At 44.9% G+C, this 21254-nt stretch overlaps 2 long non-coding RNA genes across 4 annotated transcripts; one reads left to right on the top strand and one right to left on the bottom strand.

Moving 5' to 3' along the window:
- Window positions 1-4152: 4152 nt before the first annotated feature.
- On the bottom strand, window positions 4153-10573 carry LOC131495965 (uncharacterized). 3 transcript variants are annotated; one of them, XR_009254220.1, is made up of 5 exons: window positions 9857-10573; window positions 6560-6625; window positions 4878-4980; window positions 4717-4802; window positions 4153-4495 (listed from the first exon to the last, which is right to left on the bottom strand). It is a non-coding gene; the product is annotated as an uncharacterized LOC131495965 (long non-coding RNA). The 3 variants fall into 3 exon arrangements; XR_009254219.1 differs by lacking the exon at window positions 4878-4980; XR_009254218.1 differs by lacking the exons at window positions 6560-6625; window positions 9857-10573 and having other exon boundaries at window positions 4878-5227.
- Window positions 9972-16861, top strand: LOC131495983 (uncharacterized). The gene is made up of 3 exons (XR_009254238.1): window positions 9972-10057; window positions 15007-15068; window positions 16714-16861. It is a non-coding gene; the product is annotated as an uncharacterized LOC131495983 (long non-coding RNA).
- The last annotated feature ends 4393 nt before the right edge of the window (window positions 16862-21254 follow it).

Genomic DNA, 21254 nt, shown 5'->3' with positions numbered 1-21254 from the left:
CAGATCCTGAGGATTAGGATTCAGACGCTAGCCATCTGCATATAATTTACTTCCTACTTCGGGCTCTTTTCTATTTATTTCTGGCGCTTAAGTCTCCTGTGTGACTCTTCCCTGCTCCCTCTTTGGATGATTCCCATCCTGAAGGACCCAGTCCCATCCAGGCCCAGGAGGGCCTAGCATCTCCAGCGTCTATATAATCTCCCCAGCATCCCGTCACCAGCTTTCCCAGCAGCACCCTGTTTCCAGGGCTGAGCAGCCCTGTGTGGTGGGTTGGGCACCAGGCTGGAATGAGGAGGGCTGGGATCGCTCTGCTGGCGGGCCCCCCTGGGAGCCTGTGTCTGCCCTGGCCGAGCCCGTCTTGGTGCTCTCCTGCCCCAGAGACGGGGATGGGGGCCTCTGCAATCACATGACTGTCTTCTGCCTTTACAGCTACCAAGATCACACAATTTTAAAACAAGAATTATTCCATCAGGAATCTGATTCCAGAAATCCTCCTGTCGTGGATGAAAGAGAATGTGTCAAGAAAGAAGGGGCATGGAGTGGAACAGGAGGAGGAAATGGAGTGCAGAGAGGCAGGAGGAAGTGCAGAAGGCAATCAAGTGCCCTTCAGGGAACCTGGACGCCCAGGAGCTCGCTGGGGCAGCCCACAATGCACGTGACCTTGCAGGAGGACCTGAAGGTTATGGCCACGTGCCACAAGTGAAGGGTGTACTGACAACGTAGCCCAGGGAGCAGATAGCCATGCCCTGCCCAGCCCTAACTTTGTTGGGACACTGACTCCTGACTCCACGGACTCCTGGATTTGGGCGACAGGGCTGGAGGCCCCTGCGGGGCCACATGGAGCAGGTCACATTGTGTTCTCTGGGAAAGGTGTCCCTGGAGGGTTCAACATCTCAGTCCTGCAGGACCCTATGCTGCCCAACCCTCTCAAGGGAAACAGTGAGCACATCAGCCACTCAACAAGGTGAGATAGTGCAGGGTGGGCTGGGTTTTTTCCCAGTTCAGGCTCCAGGGGAAAGAGGGAGGAGGACAGAGGCCGGGGGTCTCCCTGTGAATCAAGAAGGTGGTTCCCCTGGCTCAGCTCCGCATCCTCATGGGCACAGAGCAGCCTGTGTTTAGATAGGGGCCACAGCAGCCTCCAGTCCGGGCTGGGAGTTTCCCAAGGCCAGTCACCCCCCCAAACCCTTCAGAGTTCTCTGGACGCCCTGGGTCACCTTGTGGCACCATTTCTCAGACTTGGATTCTACAGATTTGTCGTATATGCAGAAAAACCAAAGAGAGCAGACAATTTTGAAGCAAATTCAATGCCGTGCTAACTTGGAATATGTTAAGGAGTAAGGTTTTCCAGTTACTTACATTTCTCTTTCCAATTTTGTAAATAAATATAAGAAATAGAACTTGTATTATATTTTAAAAATCAGTGTCTTCTGTGACCTTACCTTGCTGGAATATGCTAAAGACATATAATTCATGATTCCAATAGGACGCGTACTGATTGTGTTTTAATTGAAAGCTGTAGGCAAAGTTTGATGGGGTGTTAGGAAGAAGGATTGTGAGTGAGGAAAAGAGCGGAGAGTTTCACAGTCCACTGTGACTGTGCAGGTGTCATGATAGTCTGTATTGCATGTGGGGTGGGGAGCAGGGTCACCACTCTCACCACCCTGTATCATTAGACCTCTTGTTCCTCACAGGGCCCAGAGGGTGGGACTTGGGCTTTTCCTCTTGTAATTCTTTTCGTTAGCTTCCCCAATTGGAGCTTTGTGTAGAGAGGAGCTGGTCTGTTTCCCTCTGGGAGAGTGGTAAAGCTTTCCTTGCCCATAGGAAAGGATCCGGTCTATAAGGGCCACCTATGCTTGCTTGGACCTTGCGTTTCAACATCTAACTTAGCCAAGGCCAATTCCTACCTCCTGTCCCCGGACGTGAGTCAGAGGACCTGGGACAGGACAGACGCCTCACCTTGGTGTTTCAGCATCCTTCTGTGAAAAGGATGAGAACAGTTCTCCAAGGCCACTCCAGTTCCTCGATCTCGGACACCAGCTTCCCCAGCTGACCACCTGTCTTGATCTTATCTTTCTGAATGAGCACAGACAAAATGGGCACAAGAAACCATCCTCACAGGGCTCCTTCTGGCATGAATTGACACACTGCAGGCAGCGGACATCACCACATTTTAGGAACGTGGGTTTTTCTTTTGTTTTTTTCGTTTTTGTTTTTTTTTTAATTTGCATGATATTCATTTATTTATTTATTTATTATTTTGTTACTATTTATTTATTTATTTTTTCAATATATGAAATTTATTGTCCAAATGGTTTCCATACAACACCCAGTGCTCAGCCCAAAAGGTGCCCTCCTCAATACCCATCCCCCACCCTCCCCTCCCTCCCACCCCCCATCAACCCTCGGTTTGTTCTCAGTTTTTAAGAGTCTCTTATGCTTTGGCTCTCTCCCACTCTAACCTCTTTTTTTTTTCCTTCCCCTCCCCCATGGGTTTCTGTTAAGTTTCTCAGGATCCACATAAGAGTGAAAACATATGGTATCTGTCTTTCTCTGTATGGTGTATTTCACTTAGCATCACACTCTCCAGTTCCATCCACGTTGCTACAAAGGGCCATATTTCGTTCTTTCTCATTGCCCTGTAGTACTCCATTGTGTATATAAACCACAATTTCTTTATCCATTCATCAGTTGGTGGACATTTAGGCTCTTTCCATAATTTGGCTATTGTTGAGAGTGCTGCTATAAACATTGGGGTACAAGTGCCCCTGTGCATCAGCACTCCTGTATCCCTTGGGTAAATTCCTAGCAGTGCTATTGCTGGGTCATAGGGTAGGTCTATTTTTAATTTTCTGAGGAACCTCCACACTGTTTTCCAGAGCGGCTGCACCAATTTGCATTCCCACCAACAGTGCAAGAGGGTTCCCGTTTCTCCACATCCTCTCCAGCATCTATAGTCTCCTGATTTGTTCATTTTGGCGACTCTGACTGGCGTGAGGTGATATCTGAGTGTGGTTTTGATTTGTATTTCCCTGATAAGGAGCCACGTTGAGCATCTTTTCATGTGCCTGTTGGCCATCCGGATGTCCTCTTTAGAGAAGTGTCTATTCATGTTTTCTGCCCATTTCTTCACTGGGTTATTTGTTTTTCGGGTGTGGAGTTTGGTGAGCTCTTTATAGATTTTGGATACTAGCCCTTTGTCCGATAGGTCATTTGCAAATATCTTTTCCCATTCTGTTGGTTGCCTTTTAGTTTTGTTGGTTGTTTCCTTTGCAGTGCAGAAGCTTTTTATCTTCATAAGGTCCCAGTAATTCATTTTTGCTTTTAATTCCCTTGCCTTTGGGGATGTGCCGAGTAAGAAATTGCTATGGCTGAGGTCAGAGAGGTCTTTTCCTGCTTTCTCCTCTAGGCTTTTGATGGTTTCCTGTCTCACATTCAGGTCCTTTATCCATTTTGAGTTTCTTTTTGTGAATGGTGTGAGAAAGTGGTCTAGTTTCAACCTTCTGCATGTTGCTGTCCAGTTCTCCCAGCACCATTTGTTAAAGAGACCGTCTTTTTTCCATTGGATGTTCTTTCCTGCTTTGTCAAAGATTAGTTGGCCATACGTTTGTGGGTCTAGTTCTGGGGTTTCTATTCTATTCCGTTGGTCTATGTGTCTGTTTTTGTGCCAGGAACATGGGTTTTTCAAGATAACTGAGGCAGATGAGACATCTCCTTCCTTCTTTAAAATGTTCAGCCATACTCACTCTCTGTGGAAAAATGAGCATGATAGTAGAGTTTCCTAAGGACCTAAAGGAACAGGGCTGCGTGGGGTTTTATCCTCTTTGCTTGCACAGACATGTCACGTACTTACTACGTGTCCTCCCTCTACTAGGAAATGCCATGCACTACAAATATAAACATAAGTCACTCTTGGTGCTGCTCTTCTGATATTTGAGATGCTAAGTAGAATTAAAGACTCAGTTGGTCATTCAGCTTTGACCTGAGCTGGTAAAATAGACCAGACCTGGAGTGTCCAATACTGTAGCCACCAACCGCCTGTGGAAATCGAGGCCCTGGAATTCAGCTCCTCTGAGTTGAGCCGAGCTCTGAGTGTGACATGCACACTGATTCTGAGGACAGAATAAGAAAAGAAGAAGAAGAAGAAGAAGAAGAAGAAGAAGAAGAAGAAGAAGAAGAAACTTTCTTGTTGAGGTTTTAAAAACAATGTATTTTTGAAATCAAATACACGTTGAAGTGGTACCATTTTGCCCATTACAATGATTTGATTTTTGACTTGTTTCTTTTTACCATAGAGCTACTAGACAATGTGTAGTTGACATGGGTGGGTCCCATTCTATTTCTGCCTGCAATTGCCAGTCTAGGCTGAGAGATCCTCCCAACTCACAGAACCACTCCAACCTGGCCGTGGCTCAGACCCACAGCAGCAGCTGAGAGGTTGAACCAATCAATGGGAGAAACTGAATTCAACATCTCGTACAACAGTCCAAGTCATGATCTGTTCAGGGAAAAGAAAGAATATGTCATCTCTCAAGCCTGGGTGCTGAAAATCTACTCCCACCCACAGCTCCTAGAACAGAGAGCCCAGGCATATACAGTGTCCCTAGGGGCACACACTGTGTTTGTGATGGAGGTGGCCTCCATAACACTTGCTGTATTCATAGAGGATTCGTCCCCTGCACTTTGCCATCTCCCATGTGCCTTTTGTAGAACACTGACCAGCAAAAAGGAGGTTGCAGAAGAGTGGACTCCTCCTCTAGGAGATTCTTCTCTGGTTTCCAACTCCTTTCAAAGGGGGCTCAGTTCTGAAATGAGATGGATTCAGAAGGGGCTCCTTATGTTAAAGGGTCCTCTTGCCACCCTACCATACCAGGACTCACCTATTTCATCATCCGATTATGTTTTAATTTAATTCTGGGAGGACTGAGATTTCCTGATGACAGAAATGGTGCCACATGTGTTTTTATTCCACATGGAACCGAACTTTCAAAAGAAATAGCAGTTTCAGACATTTTGAATATGAGGATTGATAAAGGTGAAGAATTATCTGTGGTCAATAAATATCATGTTTTCCTTGTCTTGTGGACAAAACCAGACATGAATATTTAATTTCATTAATATTACTCTCTCTATACAATACTCCATAGTTATGTTGCTTACACAAATATGCTTCATCTGTCAAGCATATAATGTGTCATAAAATTCCCATTTCAATTTGACTCACTGTTTAAAATTAAAACCTTCTGGTTTACTACTTAATACACTTAGCTTCTATAGGATATGAATTCTCACTCACATTAGCGCAACGATTTGAAACATGTGGGCCCAGAACCTAGTTTTGAGGAACCGTGGGGTACCAAGCTGAAGAGGGGAAGGAAATTGGCTGTGCTTGGTTCCACTCCTAGGAGATAAATTCTTCACTTTGATTTTATTGCCACCCAGTGACTAGAAAGTAGAAATCTCTTACTGCCACCACGTTTTCCTGCACAGTAAAATATAAGATTATCGGTGTATCAAAGCCCACGAAGCATACTTTAAACAGATTTGAGCTTCAAAATATGGGAAGGTCATAACAACAGTTGGTAAATTAAACACATTTTAAATATCTTTATTAGTGATCTGTCGATGAAATTTGAGAAGTTTGTGTTGTGTCTCACTTATTTGGGTCTTTATTCTTCAACTGTAGGAAAGCGGAGGGATTGTAGTTCTTGAGTGACTTTGGCAGACACCCGAAGAAGGTTGGGCGAACCGAGTGGTAGTAAACACGGCTGGCCGCTAGGTGGAGCTATGTCAAAGACGATGGAAGCACTTCCCTGTTCCTGGCCTCATGCAGGCTTAAGGCATCCACTCTTACCTTCTGAAATGCCCACCGGAAGGCAAACACCCACCTGATCCTGCAGTTGCTCCGTTCAGTAAGCATTTCTGTCTCCTGATAACCAGGGGTAGCCTCACCCCCTGCTTCTTCACAGGACGATTCAAAACTGTAGCCGTTTCAATTCGTAGGTACGTGTTCAGCCTTCCCATTTTCCGGGGAACTTTGATCCATCCTTACTGTGTGGCCAAACTCCGCTACACCCAATGTCCCCTCAATTGTTCCTACCTGTAGAAACCTTTCCTTTTGTCCCAAGACAAATGGTGTTTGTACTTTGCTCTCCCAGGACAACTTGCGGCGGGGGGGGGGGGGGGGGGGGGCTTCTGATAGAGGGTGTGGTCTTAAATTTTCTTTCATGACACAAATTTAGAAGAGAGCTGGGCCTGTGGTCTTGATTTTGGATATCAAATACAAGGAGAAAAGTAGACAACAAATAGTGACTCTTGGATTGATCTATGACTTAATGCTTTGAAATCCATCAGACTTCCCATACATTGTCTCCTGACCTTGCTTCTCCCTACACTTTCCTGGTTATCTAGGAGTAATACAAACAACAGAACATAATGGAAGGGAGAAAACTTGATTGCACACTATGTAAAGAATAAAGCAAAGGAAACTTCCCTGAATTGTGGCACGACATCAAGAAGGGGAAATATTAAGATTATCTAAGAATTATTTCTAAGTTCCTACCTCAGAAGTCAAGTGCTTCTCAATTCTCGTGCTTCTTGTACATTTTCACACATGTCCAAACTTGAGCTGAACAAAGGAAAGCAAACATGAAACTCATGCAATGCCAATATCGAGAAGTGGTGGTTGTTTTTGACTTTGAGAGACATTGTTCTAAATGGACTATAAATGCTCTGAGTTCACACCTTTGTCAGCCACCAACAGATTTAAACCTCATACACTTTACTAGGATTACCAAGGGGTGGAAATGCTGTGAAATGGCTAATCAATAATAGTTTTGATGTGAATGTTAGTTTAGATAGAAGATGCAGGATAGGATTTAGTGTAACATTAGTAGTCTCATTTCTGTTACAGTCGGTAGCAGAAGTTTCAAAACAGAAACGTTGTTGTCCAATTTCCTGTGATTTTGCACCACTCCAGTTTGCTTCACAAATCCTTGAAAATACATATTTGCAATCACAGAGAGAAATATCTGGGGAGAAATGATGGTGTCCCCGGAGTGAGCTTTTAGAGTACACTTCTCGAAGCAATGATTGTTACATTTCATTAAAACATTTTAGTTTTTAACAGGGCCCCTGGGTAGCTCAGTCAGTGAAGCATCCGACTTTGGCTCAGGTCGTGACTTGTTGTTTTACACGTTCAAGCCCCACATCAGCTCTGTGCTGACAGCTCAGAGCCTGGAGCCTGCTTAGGATTCTGTGTTCTCCCTCTCTCTCTGCCCCTCCCCCACTCACACTCTGTCTGTGTCCCTCTCAAAAACAAGTAAACATTAAAAAAATTTTACGTTTGGGGCGCCTGGGTGGCTCAGTCATTTGAGCATCCGACTTCGGCCCAGCTCATGATCCCGCGCTTTGTGAGTTTGAGCCGTGTGTCGGGCTCTGTGCTGACTGGCTCAGAGCCTGGAGCCTGCTTTGGATTTTGTGTCTCCCTCTCTCTCTCTGCCCCTCCCCTACTCTGTCTCTCTGCCTCCCAAAAATAAATAAACCTTAAATTTTTTAAAAAAAATTTTCCTTTTAAGTAATCTCTGCACCCATTTGGGGCTCAACCTCACGACTCCGAGATCAAGAGTCACACACTCCACGGATCGAGCCAGCCAGGCGAGCCCTCATTACTTTTTACAAAATCTAACTATGAGAATATATTTAATGCATTCACACCAGTGGGGTCTGTGCCTAATTCCTTATAGATAGATAGATATCGACCCTTTAACATTGGGTTCAAAGAGATTGGGAGGAATCCTCCTTTTTCTTAAAGAGACTTAATAGACATGGCTTAAGACAAGGTTTCTTAAACTGGGCTCTGTTGACATTTTACGCAATGTAAGTCTTGTGAGGAGCTGCAGGATGCCTTGCAAAATGTTTAGCTGCATCCCTGGCCTCAGCCTGCCAAATGCCAGCCGTGCCTTCCCCACTGTTGACAACCTTAAATGTATCCAGAATTTGCCAGATGTCCCCTGGGGGCCCAATTTCTCCCTGATTAGGGACCACCAGAAGCCAATATCATGTGTCCCAGAGAACTGGGAAGGTACTCTCTCCAGGTACAATAATCTAGTATGTACCTGAATTAAGTAACAGTAATATTGGACTAATGGGGCATTGAGAGGGTGTGAATACAGTGAGTGAGAGAGAGAAACTCCAATGTAAGTCTGGAGGCCAGGATTCAAGGGGAGGTGAGGGGAGCGCTGAATGCTTTTAGGTAACTCAAATGATTCCTATACATTCATTAAATTAATTGGTTTCTCACATTTTAAAGAAGATGGCTAAGGAGATAGCAAGATGGAGAATTTAGATGATTAAACCATTACTGAGTGCCGACCATCCAATCCATGCCTGGCAACACGGATGTGGTTTTGTCACACACTGACTCTGGGTCTGGAGATTCCAGGCAGAGATGTGATTCTCAGTACTCAGTCTGACAAAGTGGATTATTTCATTATGTTCCTAAAGTATAGCCTAGGAGATCCTGAACAGTACCGTCCACTCTATTGCTGTGCTGTGAATGATCTCCATCTCCACTCTCCTCTACGGTAGCAACCAGCTCTGAGCGGCTCTCGAGCCCTTGAAATGTGGTCACGTTTCATGTGTCACAGTGGAAATCTTAACATTTTGGATGGATAGGATCAAAAATATATTACTCACATTAGCTTCACTGTTTTACTGTTTTTGATTTTCCTTTTTCCAGTGTGTTTACTGGCAAAGCCAAAACTATGTATGTGCTTTGCATAATTTTTATCAGACCTGGAAGGTGGAGAGTGACCTGGAAGGTGGAGAATTGTGCCCTGTTGGAATCCTGAAAGTCACCCTTGTCCTGGGTTCATGTCTAGGCCAGGTAGTACATGCAGACAGAACGGGGGATCCTGCTAAGTCTGGGTCCTCCTTGCATCTCAGCTCAAAGCCCTGGACATTTTTTTTTCTTTTTTTGCAATGTAAATACATATCTTTATTACTTAATTTTATACCTTTATAAAATCTATATTAATTAATACCTTTCCTATTGTTTTTCTGATGAAAACATACATACAATGGCAGAGTAGAAAATCTTAAGATTTAGAACATATAAAATTAATAGAAGTCTCATTCTACCATTCAAAAAGAACACGATAACATTTCTGTTCACCTTTCCCATATTGACACAAGAAAATTTTCCCTTAGTTTTAGTTGAAAATTTTCTTTTTATTATCTTTTCTTAATGTAAATATTATTTTAATTACTATTTTTCATTTTATGACTTTTTCTATATGTGCCATCCCTGATTCTAAACTCCTAGACTAATTTGGTAGAGAAAAAACATGTAATTAATGTAGCTGTTAGTGTTTTATCAAAAACACAGGCATGTGTGTTTCAGTGAAGAGCTAAAGGTAAACTCCTTGTCCCACACCTTTGCTAAGAAAATAAATATGCCTTCTGTGTAATTACTCTACATCAAATTGTGTTTATAATTAATGGGTCTATAACCTGACTAAATTACTTTAAGATATAATGATTACTTCTAATATTTCATCTGGGACAAAATTTAAACTTTGTTCTAGAGGTGTCCTGGGACTGAGGTTGGTAGAAATGGGTATGGATTGTGTTGCAAATAAAAAAATGGGACCTCTCTTTATTCTCAAAATATTCTCTTTTTCCCTCTTCACCCTGCAATTTTGACTAGTTATTATAATTGGTGTTGGAGGGGTCAGGTCATTTCCCTTCATGTAATTTATTTTCAAAACAGAGAATGACAATGTGTGAGACCAGGATTCAGCTTTTGAAACACAAGCACTTAATCTCCAATGGTGTCCCTGTGTCTGTAGAGCCGCACCTGTCCACACAGCAGACGTTGGACGGTGTGCACCTGCATTCCCCATGAAAGCTCTGTTGCCATGGTGATGAAATGATGTAAGATGCCCGTTTTTCCAACTGCCAGTCTCTGAGCTGAGCACTTCAAATCTGATAGCGAGTGAGTTCTCAGATCTATACCTAGCGTCTTCGAAGATGGGCAATCTGATTTGTTGCTGCCGTGGTATGTTCATAAAGATCTTCTTAACACTGTCTGCTACTAACTGGACAGTTAGCTGTTGCTCAAAATATTTTTCCATGGTTTAAAATCTCCTCTATCTGGTCGTTCGGAGTTATGAATATGTTTTATAGTTTTGTTTTATCTCTTGATTTTCGGTTATTCTATCAAGATAGCTCTCTTGATATTTTTTCTTCATTGAGAAAAGTGGCCTATATCCTGCACCCCTTTCTTGTCACCACTAGGTATTCCTAGGAGAAAACATATGGCAATGTCTATTGTAATGTAGGATCTTTTAAAACTCCAAAAGTATGTATTCAAATTATTCATTACAGAAATGTAGAGTGAATCCAGAATGGTTGATATGGAAGGTATCCATCATTGTTTTTAACATGCTTTCCCTATAAGCTTTATACCAAAAATGGGTACTGGGTTCAGTATTTGGGGAGATGTGTTCCTTCATTCACATAAAGAGTTGTCCAAGAGAGACCCTAACAATATGAGAGTTCCAACAATTTGTGGCCCCCACACACGCATTTACTTTTATCCTTTGGGTGTTATCCAGAATTACACTGTATACATTGGATCACTCTGGAGAACGATCATGAATATTTCTGGTCAAGGGCCACAGAGAGTGGGATCCAGGGGTCACCAACAGCTTTTTTTTTTCTTTTTCCTTTTCTTTTGTATTCCTTTTTTTTTTTTTTTTTTTGATGCCTCTGATTCTGTCAAAACTAAATTATGTTGAGGTAAAATGATAGTTTTAGGCAAAGCAAAGCAGCTGTGTGTCATAGAACGATGGTCTGGGAACTCAGAGTCCCAGGTTTGAATCCACCTCTGGAACTTGCAAAATCGTAAGGTCTCATTTAAGATCTATCCCCTCTAATGAATCTTTCTGACCACTTGTCATACACCGCACACTTTGCATGCAATAATTCATTCAATGCCATCACAAACATATGTGATGGTTTGTTACTCTTCCTACTTCTCAGGAGGAGAAACTGAGGCACAGAGATTCTTGTGTCCAGGAGCATGAACTCCTAAGAGTCAGGATGTGAACCCAGGCCTGTAGTCCCAATGCTCATGCTTTAACTACTGAACTGCACTTCTACTTAGCCATGGGATCACTGGCTGTGCAAAGGAGTTCCAGCATCTGTGTGTATATCAGGAATCACCTGGACCAAGGAAAATCCCACATGCTGTCTATTATTATGAGGTAGTCTCTGTGGTCCCATAGCCCAGGGAAACTCTCAAGGCAGATTATTATAGAACTTGCCGTAGTCACTAATATGAAAAGGATCTAGAAATCTTACATGGTTCTGGTCAGTTCAAAGATTCTGAAAGTTAGTAGGCACAAGTTAGGAAAACCTGGTCAAATTCTGCCAGTGCTGAGCTACTCCTCAGCACTTGGCCTGAGTCCAGTAAGGACTGAAGAGATCCTTTAGAGGTGTTGGATGGCATTGTCAATACGAGTGAGTCCTAGTAATGCTGAAGTTCTGTGAGCCTACCCATGAGACAACGAAAATGAAGCCTCAAAGTACCAATTCACAATGAACCTTGTGCCATCACCCTCATTGCTGCTCCCTCGTACAGCTGAGTTAGAGAACTGGTCAGCGCCTGCTCAGTCAGTTTCATGGTGTGGTCATTCTTCAGGACACGGCACAAATCTGATAAGAATCGGGAACATAACGGGCTGGTGCTTTACTCAGCGGCTGGAGCATGCATCTCTTGCTCCCTGGGTGATGACTTCAGCCCCGTTGCATGTGGTGTGTGAAGACTCATTCAGGAAAAAAGATTCAGGGACATAATGTAGTATATTCGGTAACATTATCAGCATGAGCCCTAAAAACAGCTTGATTCCCAAGAACTACACACTGTAGGGAACGTGACCAATAAGAACTCAAACATTTGATTACCAGCCCGGTGTCCATCCTCCCTGTTTAGGCACTCTCATCCATGCTCCAGTGGGGCCTTTGCTCCTTAATGAACTATCCCATTGCTTGCTAGTAAATGAAAGCCAATAGCTGACATGCTTAATGAATATATATCCGGGTAGCATCGCAAGGCAAGACGAGAAGAAAAATAGCACATAATTAATAATACTGTTTGGTTTTCAATGGTGGGCTTTCCTTATGTACAATTTGTTAATCATTGCTGAGCTTCATAACAAAGGATTTATGATTAACTAACACAGACTGCCGTGCCTAGATTCGAATCTAGTCTCTCAGTAAAGGGTTGGTTATAATCACCTGCAAAACAGTAAACAGCAGATGAAAGACCAATGCAGGTCCGGGTGATCCTTAGGGAGAGTCATGGTGGTGGAGAGGGAGGAGGCTTCTCCAGGCCATGGGTATGGAGGGGTCCATCTAAAAGGAGATGGGACATGGGCCCCTGCCACTGCAGGGTCTCAAGAAGGATGAGGAGTCCGTAGAGATCAGATTTTGGGGAAGGAGGAGGAACTGGGAAGGGGCCCACTCAGAGCCAGTACAACCCCTGCCCTTCACCAGCCAGGCCTTAGTCCTGGCTGCTCAGATGGTTCCACAGGCCAATAGTCAGTGCCACGTTAAGTGTCCCAGCCTACATTCAATAAACCATCAAAGCACCAGCCCGATGGGCCAGTTTCGCAGTTAATTCACAGTAGCTGCTCAGCCAGGCTTAGTCAACTGAAGGGAAGCTAATTCTGGGCAGAGCCGTTATGTGACAGTTGGTTTGGAATGTCGTGGCTTCAGAGTCAGCTTGGGAGCTGGGCAGACCACTGGCCACTGAAGGTGGCCAAGTGGCCATTGGGGAAGGCTCCTTGTGAGAGCCCTGGTAGTGTGGATGGCGGGTGAGGATGGCCACTGTTGGGCTTCCCCTGCTCCTTCAGAAGGGCTTCACTTGGTGGTAACTGCATTGTGCCTTGGGTCAGGGGTTGAAACCTAGAGGTGGGAGGCTGAGTTAGGATTTGCACTTTTCTCCTAGCTTAGGCACCTCCTCCAGGGCATCAACTGTCTTCCACAGAGACCTTGGGGAGGAAGATTTGATAAAGAGACTGGGGGAGCCCCTGGCTCAGGGGTTCAAGGCATGATCTCAGGTGCCCTGGGAAGGTCCCAGATTTTCAGGGATCTCTGTCCCCGGGCAACATCTACATTCCTATCCTGGACCTCCCACTCTTCAGAATAGTGAATCTTGCTGAGTCACTTAATCTCTCACAGAAAATATGGGTCACAGGCCCTGCCCTCTCTGCCCCACGGGGTTGATATGGGGATCCCAGGAGGTGGTAACAGGACTTCCCCATGAGCTGTAAAGCATCCTAGCCATGGGCAGGATGAAAAGGAAGCTTCCATCCTCCTTTGTCCTGTAGCCATCCAAGTCCCCACTCTAGATTCAACCACTACCAAGTGTTTAGGTTAATGTTCCGGACATGTAGTGACTGAACACTTACACACTGCTTCTGAACCATCGGTCATTTTTCCCCGAAGACTTTTCCTGCATTTAATCACTTTCAACTTCATACCATAAGACATATAAGCAGCCCCTAAGAAAGTTTTCATTGTGCAGTACAGGGAACTTAGGCACAGCCCAACAGGCACCAACCCCATGCTCTCAATGACTGGATTGCTCTCATTTCTATCCTGTCTCACCCAGATAAAGGTATTTGCCCACACAGTGTCTGTTGGAGCTTTTCTTCTGTGTCTTTCGTGGTAAGGGTACTCAACCTACAAACTCACTCTTACTGATTTTCAAGCAGTTCATCACAGGCCCTATGCTGCAAGGTAGGTTTCCAGAACTGACTTCTTTTGTATAAATGAAACTTGGTGCCCTGAACACCAACATTTCCTCCCTTTCCCCTCCCTCCAGCCCCTATTCTATTCTCTGTTCCTATGCATTTGACTATTTTAGGTTCCACATGTAAGTGTCATCCTGCAGTATTTGTCTTTCTGTGTCTGGCTTATTTCGCTTAACACCAAGTCCCCCAGGGCCATCCGTGTTGTCACAAATGACAGGATTTCCTTCCTTTTTAAGGCTGAATAGTCACCCATTGTATGGACACACCACATTGTCTTTGTGCATTTGATCATCAATGGACCTTCAGTTGTTTCGCTATATTAACTTTTGTGAATGCAGAACAAGGGAGTGTAGGTATCATTCAGAAGACCAGATTTCAATACTTTTGGATGTGTTAGCCCAAAGTGGGATTGCTGGATCAAATGGTACTTCGTTTTTAAATGTCTTGAAGCACTTCCATATTGGTTTTTCATATTCACTGCATCAGTTTACATGCTCTGTTGGGCAACTTTTAAAAGGTCATTGATTGATTGATGGATTGATTGATAGAGGGAACGGGGTGGAATCAGGGATTTGATCCCAGACACCTTGAGATCATGACCTGGGTCGAAATCAAGAGTGGGACACTTAACCAACTGATGAAATTATTAATATGGTCAGGAAGATCGGGCATTCCTGCTGGAATCAGTGTGGAAGTTACCCTGAACCCAGGTTCCTTGCAGGACAGAGGCTTGAGGGTGTGAAGAAAAGACAGATTTCCGAGGGGAAAACCTGTGACTATGGTGACAGTGTGAGAAGAAAATGTATTCACTGTGTTGTGTGTGTGTGTGTGTGTGTGGTGTGTGTGTGTGTGAGACAGGCAAAAGTGAGCGACAGGGAAACACACAAAGAGAATGAGACACACTCCTAAGAGAGAGAGAGACAGGTGAGAGAGAGAGAGGAGATGTGTGTTTCCCCAGGAGACACGTACCACTGACACTGCACATAACAAAGGTCTACACTCGCAAAAAACTCCTCATGCTGCACACTTCAAGAAATACAGTTGAGCATGGCTCAGCAGTAACACTCAATCCATGCAGGTAACCAAGCCTCTGTATGCTCTGGCCAAAGTTCATATGAGGAACACTCCCTGAGTTATTCTTGAGCAGCACCAACAATATACTGAGGAATATTCTATGTCCTTCTAGGTGACCCTAAGGAGGAAAAACTGCGAGCCAATCATGCAAGGAAGTACGAGGTTGTTGCTGAGGTAAGCTTGCCCGTCTTTCCGTGAGAAACGCAAGTGCTATGTTAGAGTGTTTCCAATCAACATCTGTGGTAAATATGACAATGTACATTTTGGATGATATTGTTACTTTCCCTGATGGGGAGAGGGGTGAGTGGTTGCCTCTTGCCAACGGTCACCTAGGACAGGGGGACATTCACCACTGGCAGGGCCAAACCTGGTAACAAACAGTGTCCTAGGATCTTTTCCGTCAGAAGCAATCTGTCCTGCTTGGGTGAAGAATTTCGTAGCAGGCATCCTCGGTGTTCTAGAGAGACACATCCCCAGGAGAAACAACTTCTGACAGACATCCCATTCATTTGCTTTAGTGGCCTTTGACTCAACCGCTGTGTCCCAACTTGTACGGTCAAGACGCAAAGAGAACTGAAGAGTGGTGCAAATAGTGTATATCATGATCTTACCCTGATGGTGTTTTCTTTCCTAACATTCAGGTGGCTGTAGGAGCACAGGACAAAGGTACGTATCCTGGAAACTGTTTCTTGCTGAGAAAAATGTTTAGATGGTGATGCAGGTGGGGCATTGTTGTTGTCTTCATTCTGGAGAGCTACCCAAATTCCAGAGGCCTGGGAAGACTGGTGCCTGTGAGTTGGGGGAAGGACCTACATCCCAGGTGAGAAACTATGTGATATTTCTACAGTAGGAGAAAGATAATGTATTCCTTGAGTGTGGTGTGTTTCTGCGGGCATGAGTCGTGGGGTTTTTCTCTGTGTGTGTCTGTGTGTCACGTGATTGTGACTGTGAATGTGTGTAGAGTGTGTTTTCTTGAGAGACACACAGACTAAGCCACACAAAATGACACAGACACACTGCAAGGCAGACAGAGAAAGGTACATGTGGGATTGCCCAGAGAATCTGTGTCATTGACACTGCACAATGATGAATGTCTACATTGTCACACACTCCTCCTACAGCACACTTCAAGAAATACTGCTGTGCATGGCTCAGCAGTGACACTTAGTCCATGCAGGTAACCGAAGCCTCAATATGCTCTGGCCCATGTTCATATCAAGGAACAGTCCCTGAGTTATACTTGAGCAGCACCAACATGGTACTGACAGGTATTCTGGTCTTTGTAGGTGTTCCTGAGGAGGAAAGGCGCCGGCCGCATCCTGTCTTGAGTCACCAGGCTGTTGCTGAGGTGAGCTTCCTGTCTTTCCTTGAGGAACACAAGTGATTTCTTAGACTCTTTGCAATCAACATCTGTTGCAAATGTGACAATGTACCGTCGAGATGATAATGTTATTTTCCCTGTGGGGAGAAACATATGGTCAATTTCCATGGTTGTTTCTTGCCAACGGTCACCTTGGTCAGGGGCACATTTACCACTGGCAGTGCCAAACCTGGAAATAAACAGCATCCTAGGATTTTTTTGGCAGAAGCACTTTTTCCTTTTGGGTGAACAATTTTGTAGGCTGCATCGTCAGTGTTCTTTAGAGACACATCTCCAGGAAAAACAAATTCTGACAGGCATATTATTTTTCCTTTTGTGGCCTTTGACTCAAACACTGTGCCCATCCTGAATCCCAAAGTCACCAAGCGAACCGAACAATGGTACACATACTGGACATCATGATCTCACCCTGATGGTGTTTTCTTTTCTAACATTCAGGTGGCCGTAGGAGCACGAGAAGAAGGTATGTGTCCTGGAAACTGTTTCTTGCTGAGAAAAATGTTTACATGGTGATGCAGGTGGGGCATTGTTATTGTCTTTATACTGGAGAGCTACCCTAATCCCAGAGGCCTGGGGGGACGGGTGCTTGTGAGTTGGGGGAAGGACCTACATCCCAGGTGAGAAACTATATGATATTTCTACAGTAGGACAAAGATAATGTATTCCTTGTGTGAGGTGTGTTTCTGTGGACATGAGTCCTGGGGTTGTTCTGTGGTGTGTCTGTGTGTCACGTGATTGTGACTGTGAATGTGTGTTGAGTGTGTTTTCTTGAGAGACACACAGAGTAAGCTACACAAAATGACACAGACACACTGCAAGACAGACAGACAGACAGAGAAAGATACATGTGGATTTGCCCAGAGAATCTGTGTCACTGACACTGCACAATGATGAATGTCTACATTCTCACACACGCCTCCTACTGCACACTTCAAGGAATACTGCTGTGCATGGCTCAGCAGTGACACTTAGTCCATGCAGGTAACCGAAGCCTCAATATGCTCTGGCCCGTGTTCATATCAAGGAACAGTCCCTGAGTTATACTTGAGCAGCACCAACATGGTACTGACAGGTATTCTGGTCTTTGTAGGTGTTCCTGAGGAGGAAAGGCGCCGGCCGCATCCTGTCTTGAGTCACCAGGCTGTTGCTGAGGTGAGCTTCCTGTCTTTCCTTGAGGAACACAAGTGATTTCTTAGACTCTTTGCAATCAACATCTGTTGCAAATGTGACAATGTACCGTCGAGATGATAATGTTATTTTCCCTGTGGGGAGAAACATATGGTCAATTTCCATGGTTGTTTCTTGCCAACGGTCCCCTTGGTCAGAGGCACATTTACCACTGGCAGTGCCAAACCTGGAAATAAACAACATCCTAGGATCTTTTTCAGCAGCAGCACTTTTTCCTTTTGGGTGAACAATTTTGTAGGCTGCATCCTCAGTGTTCTTTAGAGACACATCTCCAGGACAAACGACTTCGGACAGGCATATTCTCTTTCCTTTTGTGGCCTTTGACTCAAACACTGTGTCCCATCCTGAATCCCAAATTCACCAAGCGAACCGAACAATGGTACACATACTGGACATCATGATCTCACCCTGATGGTGTTTTCTTTTCTAACATTCAGGTGGCCGTAGGAGCACGAGAAGAAGGTATGTGTCCTGGAAACTCTTTCTTGCTGAGGAAAATGTTTCCGATGAGGTGTAGGTGGGGTATTCTTGTTGTCTTCAGTCTGGAGAGTACCCGGATGTCAGAGTCCCGAGGGGACTGGTGCTTGAGTGTGGGGGGAAATGACCAACATCCCAGGTGAAATCTATGTCCATGTTTCTATAGTATGAGAAAGACAATGTATTCCTTCTGTGCAGTGTGATTGTGTGTGCATGAGTCTTGGGTTGTTCTGTACCTCTGTATGTCGCATGATTGTGAGTGTGTATGCGTGTGTGGGTGTGTGTTTTCTTGAGAGACTCAGATACAGAGAGACAGAGCCACGCACAGAAAGAGACAGACACAGTGAAAGAGAGGGAGAGAGAGAGACAGAGATGTGGGTTGGCCCAGAGATATGGGCCACTGACACTGAAAAATGACCAAAGTCTACATTCTCAAAAATCTCTGCATACTGCACACCTCCAGGAATACTGCTGAGCGTGGCTCTGCAGTACCATTCGGTCCATGCAGTTAACAAAAGCGTCCGTGTGCTCTCGCCCGTGTTCATATAAGGAAGAGTCCCGGAGGCGTTCTTGAGCAGCACCAAGAAGACACTGACATGTATTCTGTGTCCTTGTAGGTGTCGCTAAGGTGAAAAAGCGGCGGCCCCATCCTGATACGAGGCAGCAGGTTGGTGCTGAGGTGAGCTTGCCTGTCTTTCCCTGAGGAACACAATTGCTTTCTTAGAGGCTTTCCCATCAACCTCTGCTGTACATATGACAGTCTACATTTTCGATGATACTGTTACTTTCCCTGATGGGGACAGTGGAGAGTGGTTGCCTCTTGCCAACGGTCACCTTGGTCAGGGGGACATTTACCACTGGCAGTGCCAAACCTGGTTAACAAACAGTGTCCTAGGATCTTTCCGTCAGCAGCAATCTGTCCTGCTTGGGTGAAGAATTCCGTAGCAGGAATCCTCGGTGTTCTAGAGAGACACATCCCCAGGAGAAACAACTTCTGACAGGCATCCCATTCATTTGCTTTGTGGCCTTTGACTCAACCGCTGTGTCCCATCTTGTATGGTCAAGACGCAAAGAGAACTGAAGAGTGGTGTAAATAGGGTATATCATGATCTCACCCTGATGGTGTTTTCTTTCCTAACATTCAGGTGGCTGTAGGAGCACAGGACAAAGGTATGTATCCTGGAAACTGTTTCTTGCTGAGAAAATATTTAGATGGTGATGCAGGTGGGGCATTGTTGTTGTCTTCATTCTGGAGAACTACCCTAATCCCAGAGGCCTGGGGGGACGGGTGCTTGTGAGTTGGGGGAAGGACCTACATCCCAGGTGAGAAACCATATGATATTTCTACAGTAGGACAAAGATAATGTATTCCTCGAGTGAGGTGTGTTTCTGTGGGCATGAGTCCTGGGGTTGTTCTGTGGTGTGTCTGTGTGTCACGTGATTGTGACTGTGAATGTGTGTTGAGTGTGTTTTCCTGAGAGACACACAGAATAAGCTACACAAAATGACACAGACACACTGCAAGACAGACAGACAGAGAAAGATACATGTGGATTTGCCCAGAGAATCTGTGTCACTGACACTGCACAATGATGAATGTCTACATTCTCACACACACCTCCTACTGCACACTTCAAGGAATACTGCTGTGCATGGCTCAGCAGTGACACTTAGTCCATGCAGGTAACCGAAGCCTCAATATGCTCTGGCCCATGTTCATATCAAGGAACAGTCCCTGAGTTATACTTGAGCAGCACCAACATGGTACTGACAGGTATTCTGGTCTTTGTAGGTGTTCCTGAGGAGGAAAGACGCCGGCCGCATCCTGTCTTGAGTCACCAGGCTGTTGCTGAGGTGAGCTTCCTGTCTTTCCTTGAGGAACACAAGTGATTTCTTAGACTCTTTGCAATCAACATCTGTTGCAAATGTGACAATGTACCGTCGAGATGATAATGTTATTTTCCCTGTGGGGAGAAACATATGGTCAATTTCCATGGTTGTTTCTTGCCAACTGTCACCTTGGTCAGGGGCACATTTACCACTGGCAGTGCCAAACCTGGAAATAAACAGCATCCTAGGATTTTTTTGGCAGAAGCACTTTTTCCTTTGGGGTGAACAATTTTGTAGGCTGCATCGTCAGTGTTCTTTAGAGACACATCTCCAGGAAACACAAATTCTGACAGGCATATTATTTTTCCTTTTGTGGCCTTTGACTCAAACACTGTGCCCATCCTGAATCCCAAAGTCACCAAGCGAACCGAACAATGGTACACATACTGGACATCATGATCTCACCCTGATGGTGTTTTCTTTTCTAACATTCAGGTGGCCGTAGGAGCACGAGAAGAAGGTATGTGTCCTGGAAACTGTTTCTTGCTGAGGAAAATGTTTCCGATGAGGTGTAGGTGGGGTATTCTTGTTGTCTTCAGTCTGGAGAGTACCCGGGTGTCAGAGTCCCGAGGGGACTGGTGCTTGAGTGTGGGGGGGAAAGACAGACATCCCAGGTGAAATCTATGTCCATGTTTCTATAGTATGAGAAAGACAATGTATTCCTTCTGTTCGGTGTGATTTTGTGTGCATGAGTCTTGGGGTTGTTCTGTATCTCTGTATGTCGCATGATTGTGAGTGTGTATGCGTGTGTGGGTGTGTGTGTGTGTTTTCTTGAGAGACTCAGAGACAGAGAGACAGAGCCACACACAGAAAGAGACAGACACAGTGAAAGAGAGGGAGAGAGAGAGACAGAGATGTGGGTTGGCCCAGAGATATGGGCCACTGACATTGGACAATGACCAATATGTACAATTCAGAGTCCTGGGAGGACTGGTGCTCGAGGGTCGGGGGGGGAAGGAACAACGTCCCAGGTGACAAACTAGGTGATGTTTCTACAGTAGAAGAAACATACTGTATCCCTTGGGTGCGGTGTAATTTTGTGTGTTGAGTCTGGGGGTTGTTCTGTATGTGGCTGTATGTGTCGGGATCGTGACAGTGTATGTCTGCGTGTGTGTGTGTTTTCTTGAGAGACGCAGAGAAAAAGCCACACAGAGAAAGAGACAGACACATTTCAAGAGAGGGTGAGAGAGAGAGAGCGACAGAGAGACAGACAGACGTGGGCTTGCCCACGAGATATGTGCCACTGACACTGAAAAATGACCAAAGTCTACATTCTCAAAAATCTCTGCATACTGCACACCTCCAGGAATACTGCTGAGCGTGGCTCTGCAGTACCATTCGGTCCATGCAGTTAACAAAAGCGTCCGTGTGCTCTCGCCCGTGTTCATATAAGGAAGAGTCCCGGAGGCGTTCTTGAGCAGCAC

Source organism: Neofelis nebulosa, chromosome 15, assembly GCF_028018385.1.
Source record: "Neofelis nebulosa isolate mNeoNeb1 chromosome 15, mNeoNeb1.pri, whole genome shotgun sequence".
Lineage (NCBI taxonomy): Eukaryota > Metazoa > Chordata > Mammalia > Carnivora > Felidae > Neofelis > Neofelis nebulosa.
The sequence above is the reverse complement of the archived record's forward strand: the minus strand, read 5'-3'. Positions and strand labels throughout refer to the sequence as shown.